This window comes from Eleutherodactylus coqui, chromosome 2, assembly GCF_035609145.1.
Source record: "Eleutherodactylus coqui strain aEleCoq1 chromosome 2, aEleCoq1.hap1, whole genome shotgun sequence".
Taxonomy (NCBI): domain Eukaryota; kingdom Metazoa; phylum Chordata; class Amphibia; order Anura; family Eleutherodactylidae; genus Eleutherodactylus; species Eleutherodactylus coqui.
The window spans coordinates 315,175,337-315,195,022 of record NC_089838.1 but is presented as its reverse complement, the minus strand read 5'-3'; positions in this window follow the sequence as shown (position 1 = coordinate 315,195,022).

The following is a 19,686-nucleotide window of genomic DNA, read 5'->3' as shown; positions in this document are numbered from 1 at the left end:
TAGATATTATTATACAGTGCGGTGTGATTATTAGCAGTGTATAGATATATCATTATACAGTGCGGTGTGATTATTAGCAGTGTATAGATATTATTATACAGTGCGGTGTGTTTATTAGCAGTGTATAGATATGTCATTATACAGTACAGTGTGATTATTAGCAGTGTATAGCTATATCATTATACTGTACGGTGTGATTATTAGCAGTATATAGATATATCATTATACAGTGCGGTGTGATTATTAGCAGTGTATAGATATATCATCATACAGTGCGGTGTGATTATTAGCAGTGTATAGATATATCATTATACAGTGCGGTGTGATTATTAGCAGTGTATAGATATATCATCATACAGTGCGGTGTGATTATTAGCAGTGTATAGATATATCATTATACGGTGCGGTGTGATTATTAGCAGTGTATAGATATATCATTATACAGTGCAGTGTGACTATTAGCAGTGTATAGATATATCATTATACAGTGCGGTGTGATTATTAGCAGTGTATGGATATATCATTATACAGTGCGGTGTGATTATTAGCAGTGTATAGATATATCATCATACAGTGCGGTGTGATTATTAGCAGTGTATGGATATATCATTATACAGTGCGGTGTGATTATTAGCAGTGTATGGATATATCATTATACAGTGCGGTGTGATTATTAGCAGTGTATAGATATATCATCATACAGTGCGGTGTGATTATTAGCAGTGTATGGATATATCATTATACAGTGCGGTGTGATTATTAGCAGTGTATAGATATATCATCATACAGTGCGGTGTGATTATTAGCAGTGTATGGATATATCATTATACAGTGCGGTGTGATTATTATCAGTGTATAGATATATCATTATACAGTGTGGGGTGGTTATTATCAGTGTATAGATATATCATTATACAGTGCGGTGTGATTATTAGCAGTGTACAGATATATCATTATACAGTGCGGTGTGATTATTAGCAGTATATAGATATATCATTATACAGTGCAGTATGATTATTATCAGTGTATAGATATATCATTATACAGTGCGGTGTGATTATTAGCAGTGTATAGATATATCATTATACAGTGCGGTGTGATTATTAGCAGTGTATAGATAAATTATTATACAGTGCAGTATGATTATTAGCAGTGTACAGATATATCATTATACAGAGCGGTGTGATTATTTGCAGTGTATAGATATATCATTGTACAGTGCAGTGTGATTATTAGCAGTGTATAGGTATATCATTATACAGTGCAGTGTGATTATTAGCAGTGTGTAGATATATCATTATACAGTGCGGTGTGATTATTAGCAGTGTATAGATATATCATTATACAGTGCAGTGTGATTATAAGCAGTGTATAGATATATCATTTATACTGTGCAGTGTGATTATTAGCAGTGTGCAGATATAAAGTGCGGTATGATTATTAGCAGTGTATAGATATATCATTATATGGTGCGGTGTGATTATTAGCAGTGTATAGACATATCATTATACAGTAGGGCGTGATTATTAGCAGTGTATAGATATATCATTATACAGTGCGTTGTGATTATTAGCAGTGTATAGATATATCATTATACAGTGCGGTATGATTATTAGCAGTGTATAGATATATCATTATACAGTGCGGTGTGATTATTAGCAGTGTATAGATATGTCATTATACAGTGCGGTGTGATTATTAGCAGTATATAGATATATCATTATACAGTGCAGTGTGATTATTAGCAGTGTATAGATATATCATTATACAGTGTGGTGTGATTATTAGCAGTGTACAGATATATCATTATACAGTGCTCTGTGATTATTAGCAGTGTATAGATATATCATTATACAGAGCAGTGTGATTATTTGCAGTGTATAGATATATCATTGTACAGTGCGGGGTGATTATTAGCAGTATATAGATACGTCATACAGTGCGGTGTGATTATTTGCAGTGTATAGATATATCATTGTACAGTGCAATGTGATTATTAGCAGTATATAGATATATCATTATACAGTGCAGTGTGATTATAAGCAGTATATAGACATATCATTCATTATACAGTGGGGTGTGAATATTAGCAGTGTATAGATAAATCATTATACAGTGCAGTATGATTATTAGCAGTATATAGATATATCATTATACAGTGCGGTGTGATTATTAGCAGTGTATAGATATATCATTACACAGTGCGGTGAGATTATTATCAGTGTATAGATATATCATTATACATTGTGGTGTAATTATTAGCAGCGTATGGATATATCATTATACAGAGCGGTGTGATTATTAGCAGTATATAGATATATCATTATGCAGTGCGGTGTGATTATTAGCAGTTTATAGATATATCATTATGCAGTGCGGGGTGATTATTAGCAGTGTATAGATATATCATTATACAGAGCAGTGTGATTATTTGCAGTGTATAGATATATCATTGTACAGTGCGGTGTGATTATTAGCAGTATATAGATATGTCATACAGTGCGGTGTGATTATTAGCAGTATATAGATATATCATTATACAGTGCGGGGTGATTATTAGCAGTATATACACTACCGTTCAAAAGTTTGGGGTCACCCAAACAATTTTGTGTTTTCCATGAAAAGTCACACTTATTCACCACCATGCGTTGTGAAATGAATAGAAAATAGAGTCAAGACATTGACAAGGTTAGAAATAATGATTTGTATTTGAAATAACATTGTTTTTACATCAAACTTTGCTTTCGTCAAAGAATCCTCCTTTTGCAGCAATTACAGCATTGCACACCTTTGACATTCTAGCTGTTAATTTGTTGAGGTAAGCTTGAGAAATTGCACCCCACGCTTCTAGAAGGATCTCCCACAAGTTGGATTGGTTGGATGGGCACTTCTGGCGTACCATACGGTCAAGCTGCTCCCACAACAGCTCAATGGGGTTCAGATCTGGTGACTGCGCTGGCCACTCCATTACCGATAGAATACCAGCTGCCTGCTTCTGCTGTAAATAGTTCTTGCGCAATTTGGAGGTGTGTTTAGGGTCATTGTCCTGTTGTAGGATGAAATTGGTTCCAATCAAGCGCTGTCCACTGGGTATGGCATGGCGTTGCAAAATGGAGTGATAGCCTTCCTTATTCAGAATCCCTTTTACCCTGTACAAATCTCCCACCTTACCAGCACCAAAGCAACCCCAGACCATCACATTACCTCCGCCATGCTTAACAGATGGCGTCAGGCATTCTTCCAGCATCTTTTCATTTGTTCTGCGCCTCACAAACGTTCTTCTTTGTGATCTAAACACCTCAAACTTGGATTCATCCGTCCACAACACTTTTTTCCAGTCTTCCTCTGTCCAATGTCTGTGTTCTTTTGCCCATCTTAATCTTTTTCTTTTATTGGCCAGTCTCAGATATGGCTTTTTCTTTGCCACTCTGCCCTGAAGCCCAAAATCCCGCAGCCGCCTCTTCACTGTAGATGTTGACACTGGTGTTTTGCGGGTACTATTTAATGAAGATGCCAGTTGGGTACCTGTGAGGCGTCTGTTTCTCAAACTAGAGACTCTAATGTGCTTATCTTCTTGCTTAGTTGTGCAACGCGGCCTCCCACTTCTTTTTCTACTCTGGTTAGAGCCTGTTTGTGCTGTCCTCTGAAGGGAGTAGTACACACCGTTGTAGAAAATCTTCAATTTCTTAGCAATTTCTCGCATGGAATAGCCTTCATTTCTAAGAACAAGAATAGACTGTCGAGTTTCAGATGAAAGTTCTCTTTTTCTGGCCATTTTGAGCGTTTAATTGACCCCACAAATGTGATGCTCCAGAAACTCAATCTGCTCACAGGAAGGTCAGTTTTGTAGCTTCTGTAACGAGCTAGACTGTTTTCAGATGTGTGAACATGATTGCACAAGGGTTTTCTAATCATCAATTAGCCTTCTGAGCCAATGAGCAAACACATTGTACCATTAGAACACTGGAGTGATAGTTGCTGGAAATGGGCCTCTATACACCTTTGTAGATATTGCACAAAAAACCAGACATTTGCAGCTAGAATAGTCATTTACCACATTAGCAATGTATAGAGTGCATTTGTTTAAAGTTAGGACTAGTTTAAAGTTATCTTCATTGAAAAGTACAGTGCTTTTCCTTCAAAAATAAGGACATTTCAATGTGACCCCAAACTTTTGAACGGTAGTGTAGATATATCATTATACGGTGCGGTGTGATTATTAGCAGTGTATAGATATATCATTATACAGTGCAGTGAGATTATTAGCAGTGCATCGATATATCATTATACAATGCAGTGTGATTATTAGCAGTGTATAGATATATCATTACATAGTGCGGTGTGATTATTAGCAGTATATAGATATATCATTATACAGTGCGGTGTGATTATTAGCAGTGTATATATATATCATTATACAATGCAGTGTGATTATTAGCAGTGTATAGATATATCATTATACGGTGTGGTGTGATTATTAGCAGTATATAGATATATCATTATACAGTGCGGTGTGATTATTAGCAGTATATAGATATATCATTATACAGTGTGGTGTGATTATTAGCAGTGTATAGATTTATCATTATACGGTGCGGTGTGATTATTAGCAGTATATAGATATATCATTATACAGTGCGGTGTGATTATTAGCAGTATATAGATATATCATTACACAGTGCAGTGTGATTATTAGCAGTGTATAGATATATCATTATACAGTGCGGTGTGATTATTAGCAGTATATAGATATATCATTATACAGTGCGGTGTGATTATTAGCAGTGTATAGATATATCATTATACAGTGCAGTGTGATTATTAGCAGTGTATAGATATATCATTATACAGTGCTCTGTGATTATTAGCAGTATATAGATATATCATTATACAGTGCGGTGTGATTATTAGCAGTATATAGATATATCATTATACAGTGCAGTGTGATTATTAGCAGTGTATAGATATATCATTATACAGTGCGGTGTGATTATTAGCAGTATATAGATATATCATTATACAGTGCGGTGTGATTATTAGCAGTGTATAGATATATCATTATACAGTGTGGTGTGATTATTAGCAGTGTATAGATGTATCATTATTCGGTGCAGTGTGATTGTTAGCAGTGTATAGATATATCATTATACAGTGTGGTGTGATTATTAGCAGTATATAGATATATCATTATACAGTGCGGTGTGATTATTAGCAGTATATAGATATATCATTATACGGTGTGGTGTGTTTATTAGCAGTGTACAGATATATCATTATACAGTGCGGTGTGATTATTAGCAGTATATAGATATATCATTATACAGTGCAGTGTGATTATTAGCAGTGTATAGATATATCATTATACAGTGCGGTGTGATTATTAGCAGTATATAGATATATCATTATACAGTGCGGTGTGATTATTAGCAGTGTATAGATATATCATTATACAGTGCGGTGTGATTATTAGCAGTATATAGATATATCATTATACAGTGCAGTGTGATTATTAGCAGTATATAGATATATCATTATACAGTGCAGTGTGATTATTAGCAGTATATAGATATATCATTATACAGTGCAGTGTGATTATTAGCAGTGTATAGATATATCATTATACAGAGCGGTGTGATTATTAGCAGTGTATAGATATATCATTATACAGTGCGGTGTGATTATTAGCAGTATATAGATATATCATTATACAGTGCAGTGATCTTTACTAGTGAATGAACCCTCCATGTCATCCTAAGGTACAGTGTAGTCATTATCAGTATATATACTTAATATCTTTATACATTAGTTTGTTATTATTATGAGTGTATAGATAGTTGATGGTATTATTATACAGTGAAGTCTTATCATTATCAATATACCTCCTTGATAGAATTATAAAGTGCAGTGTGATTATTTTCTGTACACTGATGTAGATGATGTCACTGGTGGCTAACTTAAAGTTCTATACAGGGGGAAAAACATCCTGAATGGGTCCCCAACCCAGGCAATGCATGTTTATAGTTGTACAGACACATTTTAATCATTGTAGTTATACAAAGACCAACGCTACCTCGTACGGTGTCTATAGAGTTTTAGATAACAATTTTAGACAGGCGCTCTACAGATTAGTGATTATAGTAGAGCAAAATCCAATGATTCACAGGTGAAATTTCCTGTCTTCTCCATCTGGCTCAGACCACTCTGATGACTTCTTCCAGCCACAACTTGCAACACCACTTTTTTTGGCTCCTCGTTTCTCCAGCAGCCTACACAAACTCTTCTTCCAGCTATTACCCCGAATTCTGTGTCTGTTGCTGCCCTTTCTACCCCATTTGTATCTGCTGTGTAGTACTGTGCTCCCAAATGCTGTATATCGGAAATAATGTTCATATATTGAACCACACAGTAAAAGTGCCACCTGTTGTACTCCACAGAGCAATAGTGATCATCTCTGTGCCAAAGACAGTAATTGTTCTTCTTATAGTGCCCCACACAGTAATATTGCTCCTTTTGTGCTTCTACACAGTAAGAATGTTTTTTTGTACGCCCATATAGTAAAAATGCAATACCTTTGCAAAGTAATAATGCCCTCTTTTTGCCCACGAGAAATTAATAATGTCCCATATTTGCTACCTAGACAATCAAATTCTTCATTGAAATTATGAATGCCTCCTGTATGCCTCTTTGTTGGAAATACCTTCTTCTGTGTGCCTCCTAAACTGTATTAATGCCCCTTCCCACAGTGCCCCATTAAAAGTAATAATGCTTTAAAGAGACATCTTAAAAAGTAATATATTTAATGAGTTCCCCCTTTAAAGTAATAATTCCCCTTAAAAACCAATAATGCTTCCTGAGTGCTCCCTTAAAAAGTAATATTCCCTGACTGTCCCCAGACAATAACTTGTGGCCTACAAAACAAGGCTTATATTTACCCTGACAAGTACGTTTCTAGCCCGATGCAGGCAGCGCAAAACAGTGATGTCATCATACCGCCTGCGTCAGGATGCCGGCGTTCTGTCTTAAGACAAAGAATAGTGGGGCAAGAAGTTTATGGGGAGGGAGCCTTCTTGCTCTGCCATGGGTTTTCTCTGAGGTATCATCTTCCTTGCCCTCCCAACACCTTGTGCTAGCTGCACCTCTCTGTATCACCCAGAAGGGGGTGAAGCTTTTTTGAAATTTCAGTTTTACAAAAAAACATCTTTTCTTGGACCTTCCTCTACATACTTTTTGCAGTGATGTATAGCTATAGGGAAAAGGTTTACTATGTAGTCCTATACTTTGTGCCATAACCCAAACTTCCAACAGTATCTATTATAATATGTTTTTATAATGTTCATCTCATTGTAGAGGAATACAGACTGAATTAAGTGGGAACCTCCACATCAATCTCTCCAGTCTCCTCTGGTTTTGCATACTGCAAATCTCTGGCTGCGCTCATCACTGTACTCAGTAACAATGCCCTCTCTGTTGGCATACACTGGCACAGTGAGTCGAAGGTTGCCATGGTATTCCATGCCAGTCTGAATTGGTTCATTGTTATATAAGAAGGAAGGAGGAGCTGGGGTTGAACAGAAGGAGAAATGGTGTAATATGTAAAAGGGGTAAAGGAAAACTGATTTATAAACCCAGTTGTAGCAACTATGCAAAGACTGAAAACTGGGTGTAAATCTATAGAATAAATGGTTTTATGTTATAGCAGCAGTATGTGATGCTCTATAAACAGATTGAAAGAGTATTCCCATGATTGACTTTTAGCATCTATCCAAAGGATAGGTGCTAAAAGTCTGATCGGTGGGTCTCACTGCTGAGTTCCCACTGATCCTGAGAACCAGGATCCGGTGTCCCCCTTTTCTCCTCACTGCAAGTTCACTGTCCTCCCCACAGTAAGGAGAAGCTTGAATGGTGCTGCGGTCGAGCATACGTGGTCCAACTCCATTCATCTTCAATTCGACTCCTGGACATGGCCAAGCACATGTACTTGGCTTCTTCCATTAGCCCCATTGATATTAAGGGAGCTGCACTGCTCCATTTATTCTCCGTTTACTGTAGGGGTTGCTGTGAGCTTGGAGTGAGTTAAAGAAGGGGACACAGGATCCCTGGTCTCGGAATGGGCAGGGGGAGAAAACCTACACTTTAGATTACAATTTTTAATGCAAAATGGTTGTCTCAAGGAGGTTATGAGAAGCCGGTGCATACCTTAAAGCGGTATTCCCAAGATTGACTTTTATCACCTATTCATGTCCCCTTTCACCCTACAGCCTCATTTGCAGTAACGTAGAGATTATATGGAGTGGCTGCCAAGCATATGCTGTACCTCTCCATTCATTCCAATGGAGCAGAAAGAAATCTCTGGCAATCCCATTAAAGACGAATAAAGTAGTCTCACTGCTGAGACCCCCACAATCCTGAGAATAGGGGTCCCATGTACCTTGTCCTCCTCACTGGAGCTACTAGAACTACTAGCTACTAGAACTCCTGCAGGGAGGAGGAAAGTGAATGAAGCCCTGGTCACACAAACGTGCTGCCACACCATCCCCTTTAATGTGTGAAATGATCATGCTGATGTCAGTGCGGGGAAATAACCCTGCGGTGACGGGCAGAAGGGTACATAGAATCCCTGTTCTCAAGATCAGTAGGGGTCTCAGCGGTGACCCCCACTGATCAGCAAATTTTAAAACCCCAGAAAATTGTTTTAATTCTATGGAGCAACAGAATATGATTGGCCGTCTAGATTTGAAAGGAAAATATCCAACTCTCCAATCCATGTTTTTTGGACAGTAAACACTTAGCTGGAGTCTCCCGAAATACTATAGATGATAGAATTTATGGCCTGCTTAGTATTTACACAATGATAGGGTTGTCCAGTGAATCCAGTACTGGCCAGTAATAAACTATTCGATGCCCGACACTCGCCCCTGTGTGTCCTTGCTCCAGTGCTGTTGCAGGGGAGCTAGTAAAGCTGGCTCGCTCACAGAGCGGCCAGCAGGGGGCGGGGAGGCTGCAGGAGATTTCTCTCCTCGCGCTCCCCCGCCCTTCTCCATTGACTTAACATAGCAGCCATTCAGTACTGAATGATGATTGTTCAGCTCATCGTCCATCGTTTATGCTGCAGAAACGATGGATGATGAGCTGATCTCTTAGTGTAAATAGCAGTCGTTCAGTACTGAATGGCCGCTATGATAAGTCAATGAAGAGGGGCGGGGAAGTGCGAGGAGAGAAATGTCCTCCAGCCGTCCTGCTGTGAGCTAGCGATACTATCTCCCGTGCAGCAGCATGAGAGCGAGTATGTGCGGGGACGAGTGTCGGGCATCGTTTGCCTGACATTCGTCCCATCTAAATAGCCCTGTATACCAGCTGTCCTTCTCTGTATCGTAAAGATGACTTTACCATGACCCAACCTTGGATGTCCATATAACCTATTTTCAAGGGAATCTACAGATGTTGCAACAATTGGCATGGAAACGTGGGCAAAACCAGTGCTTCTATCCTGGCGTATACCCTTCTGTTTTAGGTGCATTATTTTTACTTCGATATTGGACTTTTGAGTTTGCTGAGATGTGGGCCCATATCTTGCAGGATTTAGTTTGTCTTTATGAAAAGTTGGGGTTGACTAGAGATGGGGTCAAGGAGACATTTGGCTATTGTTAGAATGGGATGGCTTATTCCTCATCTCCAGGCCCAAATTGAACAATATAATAAGAACTTTCTAAACCACAAAGGTTATTCATGTATGAACAGAGCTCTCATTATGTAACTTAACACATAAATCAAATGGAACCAATGAGTCATTTAGAAAAACAGTTTAATGTTTATAGTAAAGGATTTTTTAATGCCCTCCATTGTGCATTAAAATTTGCAAGCCACCTTTTAATATCTTCTTTTAGTCATTATGGAATAGTATCCTGACCTGACCTATGATGCTATGAGTTCGGGTCAGTAGACTTATGTTGGACACTAGTCTGTAATATGGGTGCCCCCGTAATAGATTGATCTGAAAGCGACCTAACGACAGGGTGGGCCATGAAAAGTAGCCCACCTCCGATTCTGGCACCACACTCTTTGGATAAGTCCTTCTATTTTACTTCAGCAATATAAGAAATAAAAGCTTTGATTTGATTGGTTGTTGTGTAGACAGTTTTCATAAATAGTTACTATGCAACTATTTAGTTACTATATGCGAGACAGATCAATTAAGGAAATGCAAGAGGCCTTCAATGACAAGTAACCAGGTACAAAACCACCTGTTAAATATTGTATTCCAAGTCAGAAATGGCACCAAACCGGGTGTGACGCAAACCTCTGTCGGTCCGGACGTCCGAAATTGTCCATGATACTCGGCAGCAGATTGCATATAGTTCTCGAAAATCTGGATATGAGGGCTAAGTCTGGCACATGCAAGGCTGATATTGATAAATTTCCCCCTGTACTGTACGTGCGCCCTAATATGTATTAGATGGGAATGAATATATCACTTAAATATACAGACCTGCTTTTGTTTATAACACCTGGAAATAGTCTATACAGAATTATTAAGGCGCATGTCTCCCGTGTGGGAGATCTGCAGATCTTGAAGCCCATAGGGTTTAGAGCATGCGTGATTTAGGGCATGTGATTTTTTTTCCCCCTGGCGTGCGGGTCGTAAGCACGGGAAGAAGTCGCAGAATCTCCATTTTTCTGCGGATCCCACAGGGGCGGCTTCTATTGAAGTCAATGGAATCCATCACCGCCGCGGCACACTCGCAACTGTCACTGTGGCTGTGCCGTGGATCCGTGGAAAAGCAAGAGATTCAAAAGTAAAAAAGGGAGGAACGGCGCAAGAGCGCTGCATGCCGCCGCCGTGCCGGGTGCATCTGCCGGGCAGAAGAAAGAAGATCTGGCCACGATGGAAGAGAGCCCCACAGCATGCGGACAGGTGAGTAAAATGTAATTTTTTGCCTCATGGCTGCGGGCTGGGTGGAATCCACTGTGGAATTCCACACTCAGAATCCATGCGTGCCCGTGGACATGAGGCCTAAGAGTTAGTTGTGGATAAAATTAAAGATGAAGTAGTTGCTCTAAATTAATCTCTTATTTATTTATTGCTTAAGCACCCGTACACATCCACAGTGGAGACCTGGACAGGTAAGCACTGTCCTTGGGCAGGGTCGGATTCCACTGCATGCTCCTGGTTTAGCAACCATCTTATATGATAATTATATGTAATTTTTTCTTTGGGGGGGGGGGGATCCAACGTATGCCTTGGAGCTTGTGCCCTTGAACTTTTAAGACCCTAGTAATGCCCCTGGTTGTTTCATGTATCAGGTCATGTGAATTCACAGAACACTGTTCCATGACCAGAAAATTAGAGTTTTGTGCGCAGTGTCAGGAACACAAATATTAATAATGGGCCCAATTTTCTTTGAATCAGCTGTGAATACGGCAGCTTATCTGGACATGTTTAAACAGTTTTATACCCAACTAACCCCAGAAGAAAGTATGTTTTCTTTCAACAAGATGGGGCAAAATGCTGCGCCTCCTACCACTCACTGAAATGGGCTCATGAACTGTTTACAAAAAGCAAATTGTTAGCAAGGGGTCACCGCTTTCCCTTGACTTGTACACATGCGATTTTTATCTGGAGGGAAAATTAAAGCAGACAGCATACGCAAATAATCTGCATACTCAGGATGAACGGAAGGAAAACATCACGAACACTATCCGCAGCATTACTGTTGAAGAGCTGCAGGCAGTAACAGCCAACATGTTGCAACATACCCAAAGGGTAATAGAAATGAACGGGGACCACTTCCAGTATCTCTTATAACATATGGCAGGTAGCTTTTCTATGGCCCATCTGTAAAATTTTCCAGTAGACCCACTCTTCTTTTTCCAGGATTTACAGTTCCAGAGCTTTCTGAAAAACTACAATTTTCTGGCATGCAGCTTTGCAACCTATTACAGTGCACATGCTCTACTTTTTTGTATAGGGTTATACTATGGAGGGAGCCAAAACTGATCATATGATCACAAGAGGCTGGCATTCTTGCTCTGTTCAATAACTAAGCCAGTCCCTTGCAGTCACATGACAAGAATGTAAGGGAGAGGTAGCCTTCAGTCACATGACAAGAATGTGAGGGAGAGGTAGCCCTCAGTCACATGACAAGAATGTGAGGGAGAGGTAGCCCTCAGTCACATGACAAGAATGTGAGGGAGAGGTAGCCCTCAGTCACATGACAAGAATGTGAGGGAGTGGTAGCCCTCAGTCACATGCGCTGTATCCTGTTACTGAACAGGAACTAAAGTATACAGCTTCTGAGACCACGTGACTGGGCAGTGGAATGGAAGATAGGTGGACCTTTGAAAACACTAGTATTTTAACAACCATTTTCATTTTAAATTACAACAGTAATGTTCTGTCAGACAAACAGATGTGGATCCACTTTTCCACACACTGATTTGACTTATTGCTATGTGAGTTGGCAGCATTTGGAGAAACCAGATTTTCACCCTTGACCCCTCTAAACAGGATTTGTTCTTACTGCAGGGTCCCAAAGTCATTACAGTAATAATCCTGGTGGTGTGGTTGCTAACGCTGCACTGGACCAAGGTGTCGTACCGGATGGTGTGAACGGGTGCCCAGAAAGCTAACTATGGTCCGGGCTGGTGGTAATAATGAATTCCAGCCTGAAAATCAGGGCAAGCAGCAAGCAATAATGAAGCCCAACATACAAAGAATGGTCAGGAACAAGGCAAGGTCGGAGCCGGAATACACAAATTAACAGGTGCTATTGCAAAGGCTAATAAGACCAACTGCTTAAAGTCCATAGGGGGGGCTAGTATAGCTGGAGGTGGGTGGTGAATGGAGCTGGACCATACACTGGCTCTTTAAGGCAGGAGACAGGTACGTATTGCCATGTAGTTCAGTCGGTGTTCCTGCGAGCCCTATGGGCAGACACCAGAGGGCCAGTGGTTGAGCAAGGACAGCATGCAGCATGTGAAGAGTAAGGTGCTCAACTACAGCCCTAGTTACAGGTGAGCAAGGGGAACGGCAACACACTATGACACTACCCCTCTTAGGCCCTCTCCTTATTGCAGAATACATTTTCTTGATCAGATCAGAAGCATTAATGTTTTCTTGTGTCTCTTCATGAGATCGGCAGCATGAATGAGTTAGTCTCTAGTCTAGCTCCAGATTTTCGGGAACTCATTGTGGCACTGATTCGCCACTGCACAATTGTGAAGGTAAAAAGTGACATTGGTACTTGGGAATTCTGAGCATAAACTGCAAACATTGGCGTTGCTCCTGAGGATTGGTTGACATGTAGATTGTATAAGAATTCAGCCTAGGGAAGAAGGCACGACATATTGTCCTGTTGAAAAGCAAAATGTGACGGCGGAACAGTTCTAGCGACTGATTGGTTCATTCCACCTGGCCATTGGACTGCAGATGATATGCATAGAAGAAATGAAGTTTGACATCCATAATGGCACATAGTGCTATCCAGAATATGGATGCAAATTGTACTCCAAAATCAGAGAAAATGTGAAGTGGAAGTCCATGCAACTTGAAGATAATGTGCCACAAAAATGTTGTGCTAAGCAACAAGCAAAGGGCAGACCAGTAAGGGAGTGAAGTGAGCCATCATGGAAAATCTGTCTTCTTCCACTGTGTTACTAGAAGAGTTTGGAAGATCAGAAATAAAGTCCATGCAACCAGGGTGACTGTGGGATTGGCAAAGAATGGAGTAATCCAGCTTGACATTGAAGTGAAGGTTTGTTCCTGGCGTAAGCAGAGACATATTCTTTAATGTCTTTTTCAATAGTAGGCCACCAGTAATGGTAAGAAATTAATTTGAGTGTCCTCTTAAAACCTGGATGCCCTGCCAGTTTAGAGTCATGCTGTCAAACTAGAATACAAGACCTCTGTGCTGCTGGACCAAATGTTTTTTCTGGGGTTGTCGCAGAGGTGTATGGCATTAGTGTAGACAATTTTTTCAGGATCACTGATGAATGAAGGTTCAGGGTTGTCATCTGACTCCACAAAGGACCTGGGCAGAGCATCAGCCTCAGAGTTCTTCTCAGCAGGAAAAAAATGAATGAGAAAGTTGAACACAGCTAAGAAGAGCAAGCAGCTAGCTTGACGAGGATTCAGGCATTGAGTGGATTGAATATAAGTCAAGTTCTTATGGTCAGTCCAAATAAGGAAAGGATGAGCAGTTCCTTTCAACAGATGCCTCCATTCTTCCAAGGCAGACTTTATAGCTAGTAACTCATGATCACCAATGAGATAATTTTTCTCAGTGGATGTGACCAACTTTGGGAAGGAACCACAGCTAATCTTTTTGCCCTTGGGGTTCTTTTGATATGAGGTAAAAGGCACGAGGCATCGACTTCTAGATAAGCAGAAGTTTTCCAGTGCCCCTTTCTTCACCACCCAGACATCTTGAAACCTTTTTTAAGTTTAGTAAAAGACTCTTGAGCCTCAGGATAGACAAGTCTTGGGGTTAGCACCTAAATGCGTTGTGGTAGACAACAGAGCAGTCAAGGAGGTAAAATATAGAATGAATTGCTGGCAATAACTATCTAACCCTAAAAACATTGATTGTCCTTCAGATTTAGAGGCTTGGGCTGAGTTGAGATGAGCAGACAACCTTTCTTCCTCCATGCTGAGACCCTGGACAGACATGATGTAGCCCCCGGAACAGCAGACTGTTTTGTTCAAACAGGCATTTTTGAAGCTTGGCATGTAGACAGTTTTGGCGTAGATGTTGTACGGCCGCCTTCACAGGGGCAGTAAAGGCTGAAGGAATCACAGTGTTTACAGTACAAGCCATGTGGAGGAAATTTCAGAAATCTCCTTCACATGGTGTGAAGACACAAACTAACAGGGGCTTTGTCACAATGGCGAACTAGCCCAATTGCTTTGGCATCCTCAGTTGGGGAAGAATGCCTAATATAGCTGGAGGTGGTGTGATTGGAGGTATCTAATAAGGGAGCACTTACTGGTCATTTAAGAGAGGGGGTGCCTAAGCCCTACGGGCAGACACCAATTGTCCAGCCTCGGCAGCAGGTTAATTTCCTACCTCAGTATAGGCCTTACAGAAGTCAATGCAAAGTGATGTTGCAACTCGCTAGTACCCGTGACCTGTAGGTCTTAAAAAAAAATCCAGAGAGGTTAGATTATTTGTAATCTGTGAGTCATAGCAACTTGCGAATCACAATGCGACTTGCATTGACTTGTAGTAGATTAGGAGATTGTGGAGCTACACTGCGATTTTCTGTTCACAACCTTTGTCACAGCCAAAGTCACCATGTAGCTCTAGCTTAAATGCCAAGACTGTAGGTGTCAGAATTCAGAACAGGAGATGATGTCATCAGATTTATTCAGATTATTAAGGCTTTGGACCTATAACTTTAAGTGAACATCACACTCAGCCTAGCAGTTAGGCATAGTATACACCAAAGAACCTTCAGTAACTTTGTGAATATCTAGAATGTGTACCTGGTGTAAGCAATATGTTGGATGGAATAAAGAAAAATATTATATATTAAATTTAGACAATGTGATATATTCAGTTGTAAAAAAATACAAGATCATGTAGTCTATGGTGAAAATAGGTAAGTTATTCCGGATGGTGGTCTAGTAGATATAGATATAGGTGATGTGTTCAATGGAGTGGAGAAGCCATGTTGGATGAGGGTAATGTGTCATGGAGTAAAAAAATATAAGCCAAAGACAGCGGGTTTAAGGTAATGGAGAAGTTATACTGGATGGATGGAATGTGTTAGGATAGTAGATGTTGGACGCAATGGTGAAGTTGATGAGTATAGGCAGCATGTGGGTGGAATGGAGGTACTATGCACTACATGTGATGGATACCCTATATGTGATGGATATTGAAACATACATTACTATTACTGGATAGATGTAGAGATTTAAGGCCCTCTTACAAAGGTCATTAATCGTGAATGAGCATTCGTAAATTTGCTTGTTCACCTTACTTTGTCTAATCAGCTGTGATTGATCCTGATTGACTCTCCCTGCCGAAGTGGGGTTTGCAATGTACGGTCTCATAGACTTACTAAGAGCTTGTTCACCTCTTTGAGCTGAGCTGACGAAAGCCAAAGGAGCATAGCACTCAGCAGGCGTGTTTCTGCTCCTTCATTTCACCAATATGTGGGGGTGTCATACCAGGATTGCCAACTATATTTTTTTCTAGACAACTTATCCAAAAATCACAGAAAGCTGATATTTTTTACCGGCACACTTGGAAAACTGTAATGAATCTTAAAGCTTATAAATCATATCTGTCTTCAGTCCAGAATACTGATATGAACACATTAGCAGCATTCACTGTCAATTGTAAGATGATGATAATTACAACCACAATAATATGTTCAACCTCGTCCAGCTTATAAAACAGTCATTGACACGTCAAATGTTGTTTTTTTACAGACACTGGGAAAGTCCAGTGTACCATTCCTCTGTTATTCCTTTTAGAAGTTTATGAATACATTGACAGTTTGGTGTTACCAGTTTGTACACTCTAACACTAATCAATCATGCAGCCACAATCAGACTGGGACACACCCCTTTATCAAGATTATGTTAACACCCAGTTGTCAATTTACACAGAATTTTCTAGAAGGAATAATAGAGGATTGGTGCAACCCAAGTTCCAGGAAAGGACGCTTCCGAATTGTGATCTTGTGGGGAATACAAGAATTTACTAGAACAGATATGTCCAGAGAGACAACAAGTCTACTTTAGGTGTGACTTGAAAATGTATCTCTTCAAGAAGACCTATATGTTATGACCAACAAGTGTGACCCACTTTGCCAACTAATCAGTTTGACATTGGGCTAATGCTAAGGGCGTTATCTTGATGGTTCCCCAGTGTTTACCCTTTAACCCCTGTACAGGGATCTGGCCTTTGCTGCGGGAAACTAAACAGGCCGCTGCCTCCTGGGATAGTCTCTGTATAGTTGGCAGCTGACCCATGGGGGTTGGCAACACTGGTGCAACGCACTTGGAGACAGGTCAAAGTGTAGTGTCTGAATGCAAACCTTATGTCGGAGTAGGCGGTTTATAAACAAAATCTGGGTCACAAGTTCGAGGATTGAGGCAGGCAGAGTTTAAGCAAGTCCAGGTCACGATTCAAGGGTCAGGGCAGGCAGAGTTCAGGCAAGTCCGGTAAACAGGTCCAAGAGTCGGTACATGGTAGATCAAGATCAGAATAACTACCTGGGAACAGGAAGCAAACAACACCAATACTCAGGCAAGGAGGAAGTTCCCTAGCTCAGCTTAAATAGGAGAGTAATGCCTATTAACCCTGCAGCTGGGCTGAGAGCACAGAGGAGGGTTAACTCTAGCAGGAAAGAAGCAATTCATGCAGGAGGGGCAGGGCGATGCCCACGTTTGCCCACAATAGCAGAAGGATGGCAGATCCAGGTAGCCGACCTAACATCTAATCACATAACCATAGTCCATGTTACTCAACTCGCCCAGTTCCAGCGCTGCTTCCCAGTGAGCAACCACAGATCCTGCCAGTGGGTGCCTGAAGATGATGTAACATATTTTGTAAGTCTGAAAAAAAACTCCATGAGGTTGAAGTTAATTTTCCTCATTTCAGGGAAAAATCCTTCTAAATTTGTAATCTTTCAAAGAAAATAAACCCCTGGCCCACTTAATGAAATGGGAAATGGTTCTACTATGCATTGTTACTGATTGAGATTCATATGCTGTCCTGGTTCTTTGGGCTATTGTTGGTTCTGACTCTTGATTCACCCCGATCCTGACTTCGGCTTTGTTCCCAGATATTACCTTTGGGATTGTTTATCTGGTACCTCCTGTTCTAATGATCCTGACTATGACCTCTGACTACACTGCTGTCTAATGCTCTGACCAGTCACATCTTGACCACTCTCCTGGTGATGAACCTGGGTTCCATTCCTGACTGTGTTATTACTGCCTAAGAGCTATAGTCACCAATCTGTTACTATTCTTGAGACAACCCAAATATATCCTGCAGCAAAGCCCATGCCTTCTTGCGGGGGGTTACAGGTGTATACCATGGGATCGTTTAGACTCCATACCTAGTCCAGTTATTAGCAACCATTTATTTTTCTGTTTAGCAGCCTCTCTTGGTCAATCCTCACCTTAGATTCTAGTTGTCAATGCTTAGGTTTCAGTTATTAAATGTGTAAGAAATTGCAATGAACTTTTTTGATTTCCTGGTATATTTTAGTATTACTCTCTAATTTTCCATGCATGCATTGGAGTGCCTTATAGAGCTATAAATGTACTCTACTTGGAGTCAGGGACACGGAAAAGGGGGCAGTTTTCGAGATGGTGCAGATCTCAGAAGTGTGGCCTCCATGTATCAGACATTCATTGTATATCCTGTTGATATAGCTTACATTTCTGAGATGAAAACACCCCTTTAAGTCAATACAGACATTCATTTAAAGTTGACCAAAGAAGGGATTACTCTTCAATCAAGTGTACTCCCTTTTAGCTTTGAGCCCATGAACATGGTAGACAGTGTACTAAATTCTCAACCTATCAACCACATCATGTCTCTATGGGGACTTGTTCTGTCCTCATGTTGTACTTTTAATAGCTGCAATATGGTGTATGGTTGTAACCTTAGGGGTACTGTGATTGGAATTTAGGAGGATACTTTAAGAAACTTGATTGCAGTAGTTGCATATCTTTCTCCTTTTGATATCAAGACATGAATTTGTGGCTGATTTCTTTTGTTATTAACTATATGCTGCTTGCAATTGGGTAAAATGGTGGCTTAGTAGTTGGCACTGTTGCCAGGCCTTTGGGTCTAAATCCAACATCAATATGTTTGTTGTATGTTCTTTACGCACATGAATGATTTAACTTCAGGTTCCATGAATGTCTCCAACGTTACAAAAAAATACCGGTAGTTTCATTATTAGGCTAGGTTCACATCTGCATTGGAGACAGTGTTTAAAGCCTCCGGCATAGATCTGGCATGGAATCCCAGATGAAGTAGCACAGCGTACTGCACTATTTAATCCAGTAAAATGCCAGGGAACTAGATGGGCCCCATTACAGTGAGTCGGGTCTGCCCAGCACCGATTATTTCCATCATTGGATTTATCCGATATTCTGTTGTTCTGCTCCCATGAAGGAATATAAAACCGCAATTGCGAATGCTGATCTGAACCCAGCCTTAAATATTCCAAATGTAATAACAGAGAGAACTGTAGCACAAAGATGATTCTATATTGCTTTTATCTTTTTTTATACACATTAAGCATCTCACAAATCTTGCTAACTTGATGGTAAAGGGTTTATATTGCTTATAGGCCATCCATTTTGCCACTCCACACTTTGCTGGCCCTACCAGTAAGATGGAATCATGTCATGACTCCGAAACATTTGGGTAACAGCCAATGGCTTGTGCCGAGGTACATTACATTTATTAAAACTGGTGCAAAGGGAGTGGAGGAATTTCCAAAATCACCAATTAAGTCTCTAATTTCATTCTCTAAAGGGTTGTTAGACAGCAAGAGCGGAAATTTGACCAGTTGTTATGACAAACGCCTCATATTTTCCTTCAGACTGTTTTACTTAAATCTCCAACAATGTCTTGTAGGAAGATACCAGTGAGATATGAGAGCAGAGTTGCTAATGTGCTATAGATGGTCTGTAATGGTATCCAGTGGCAT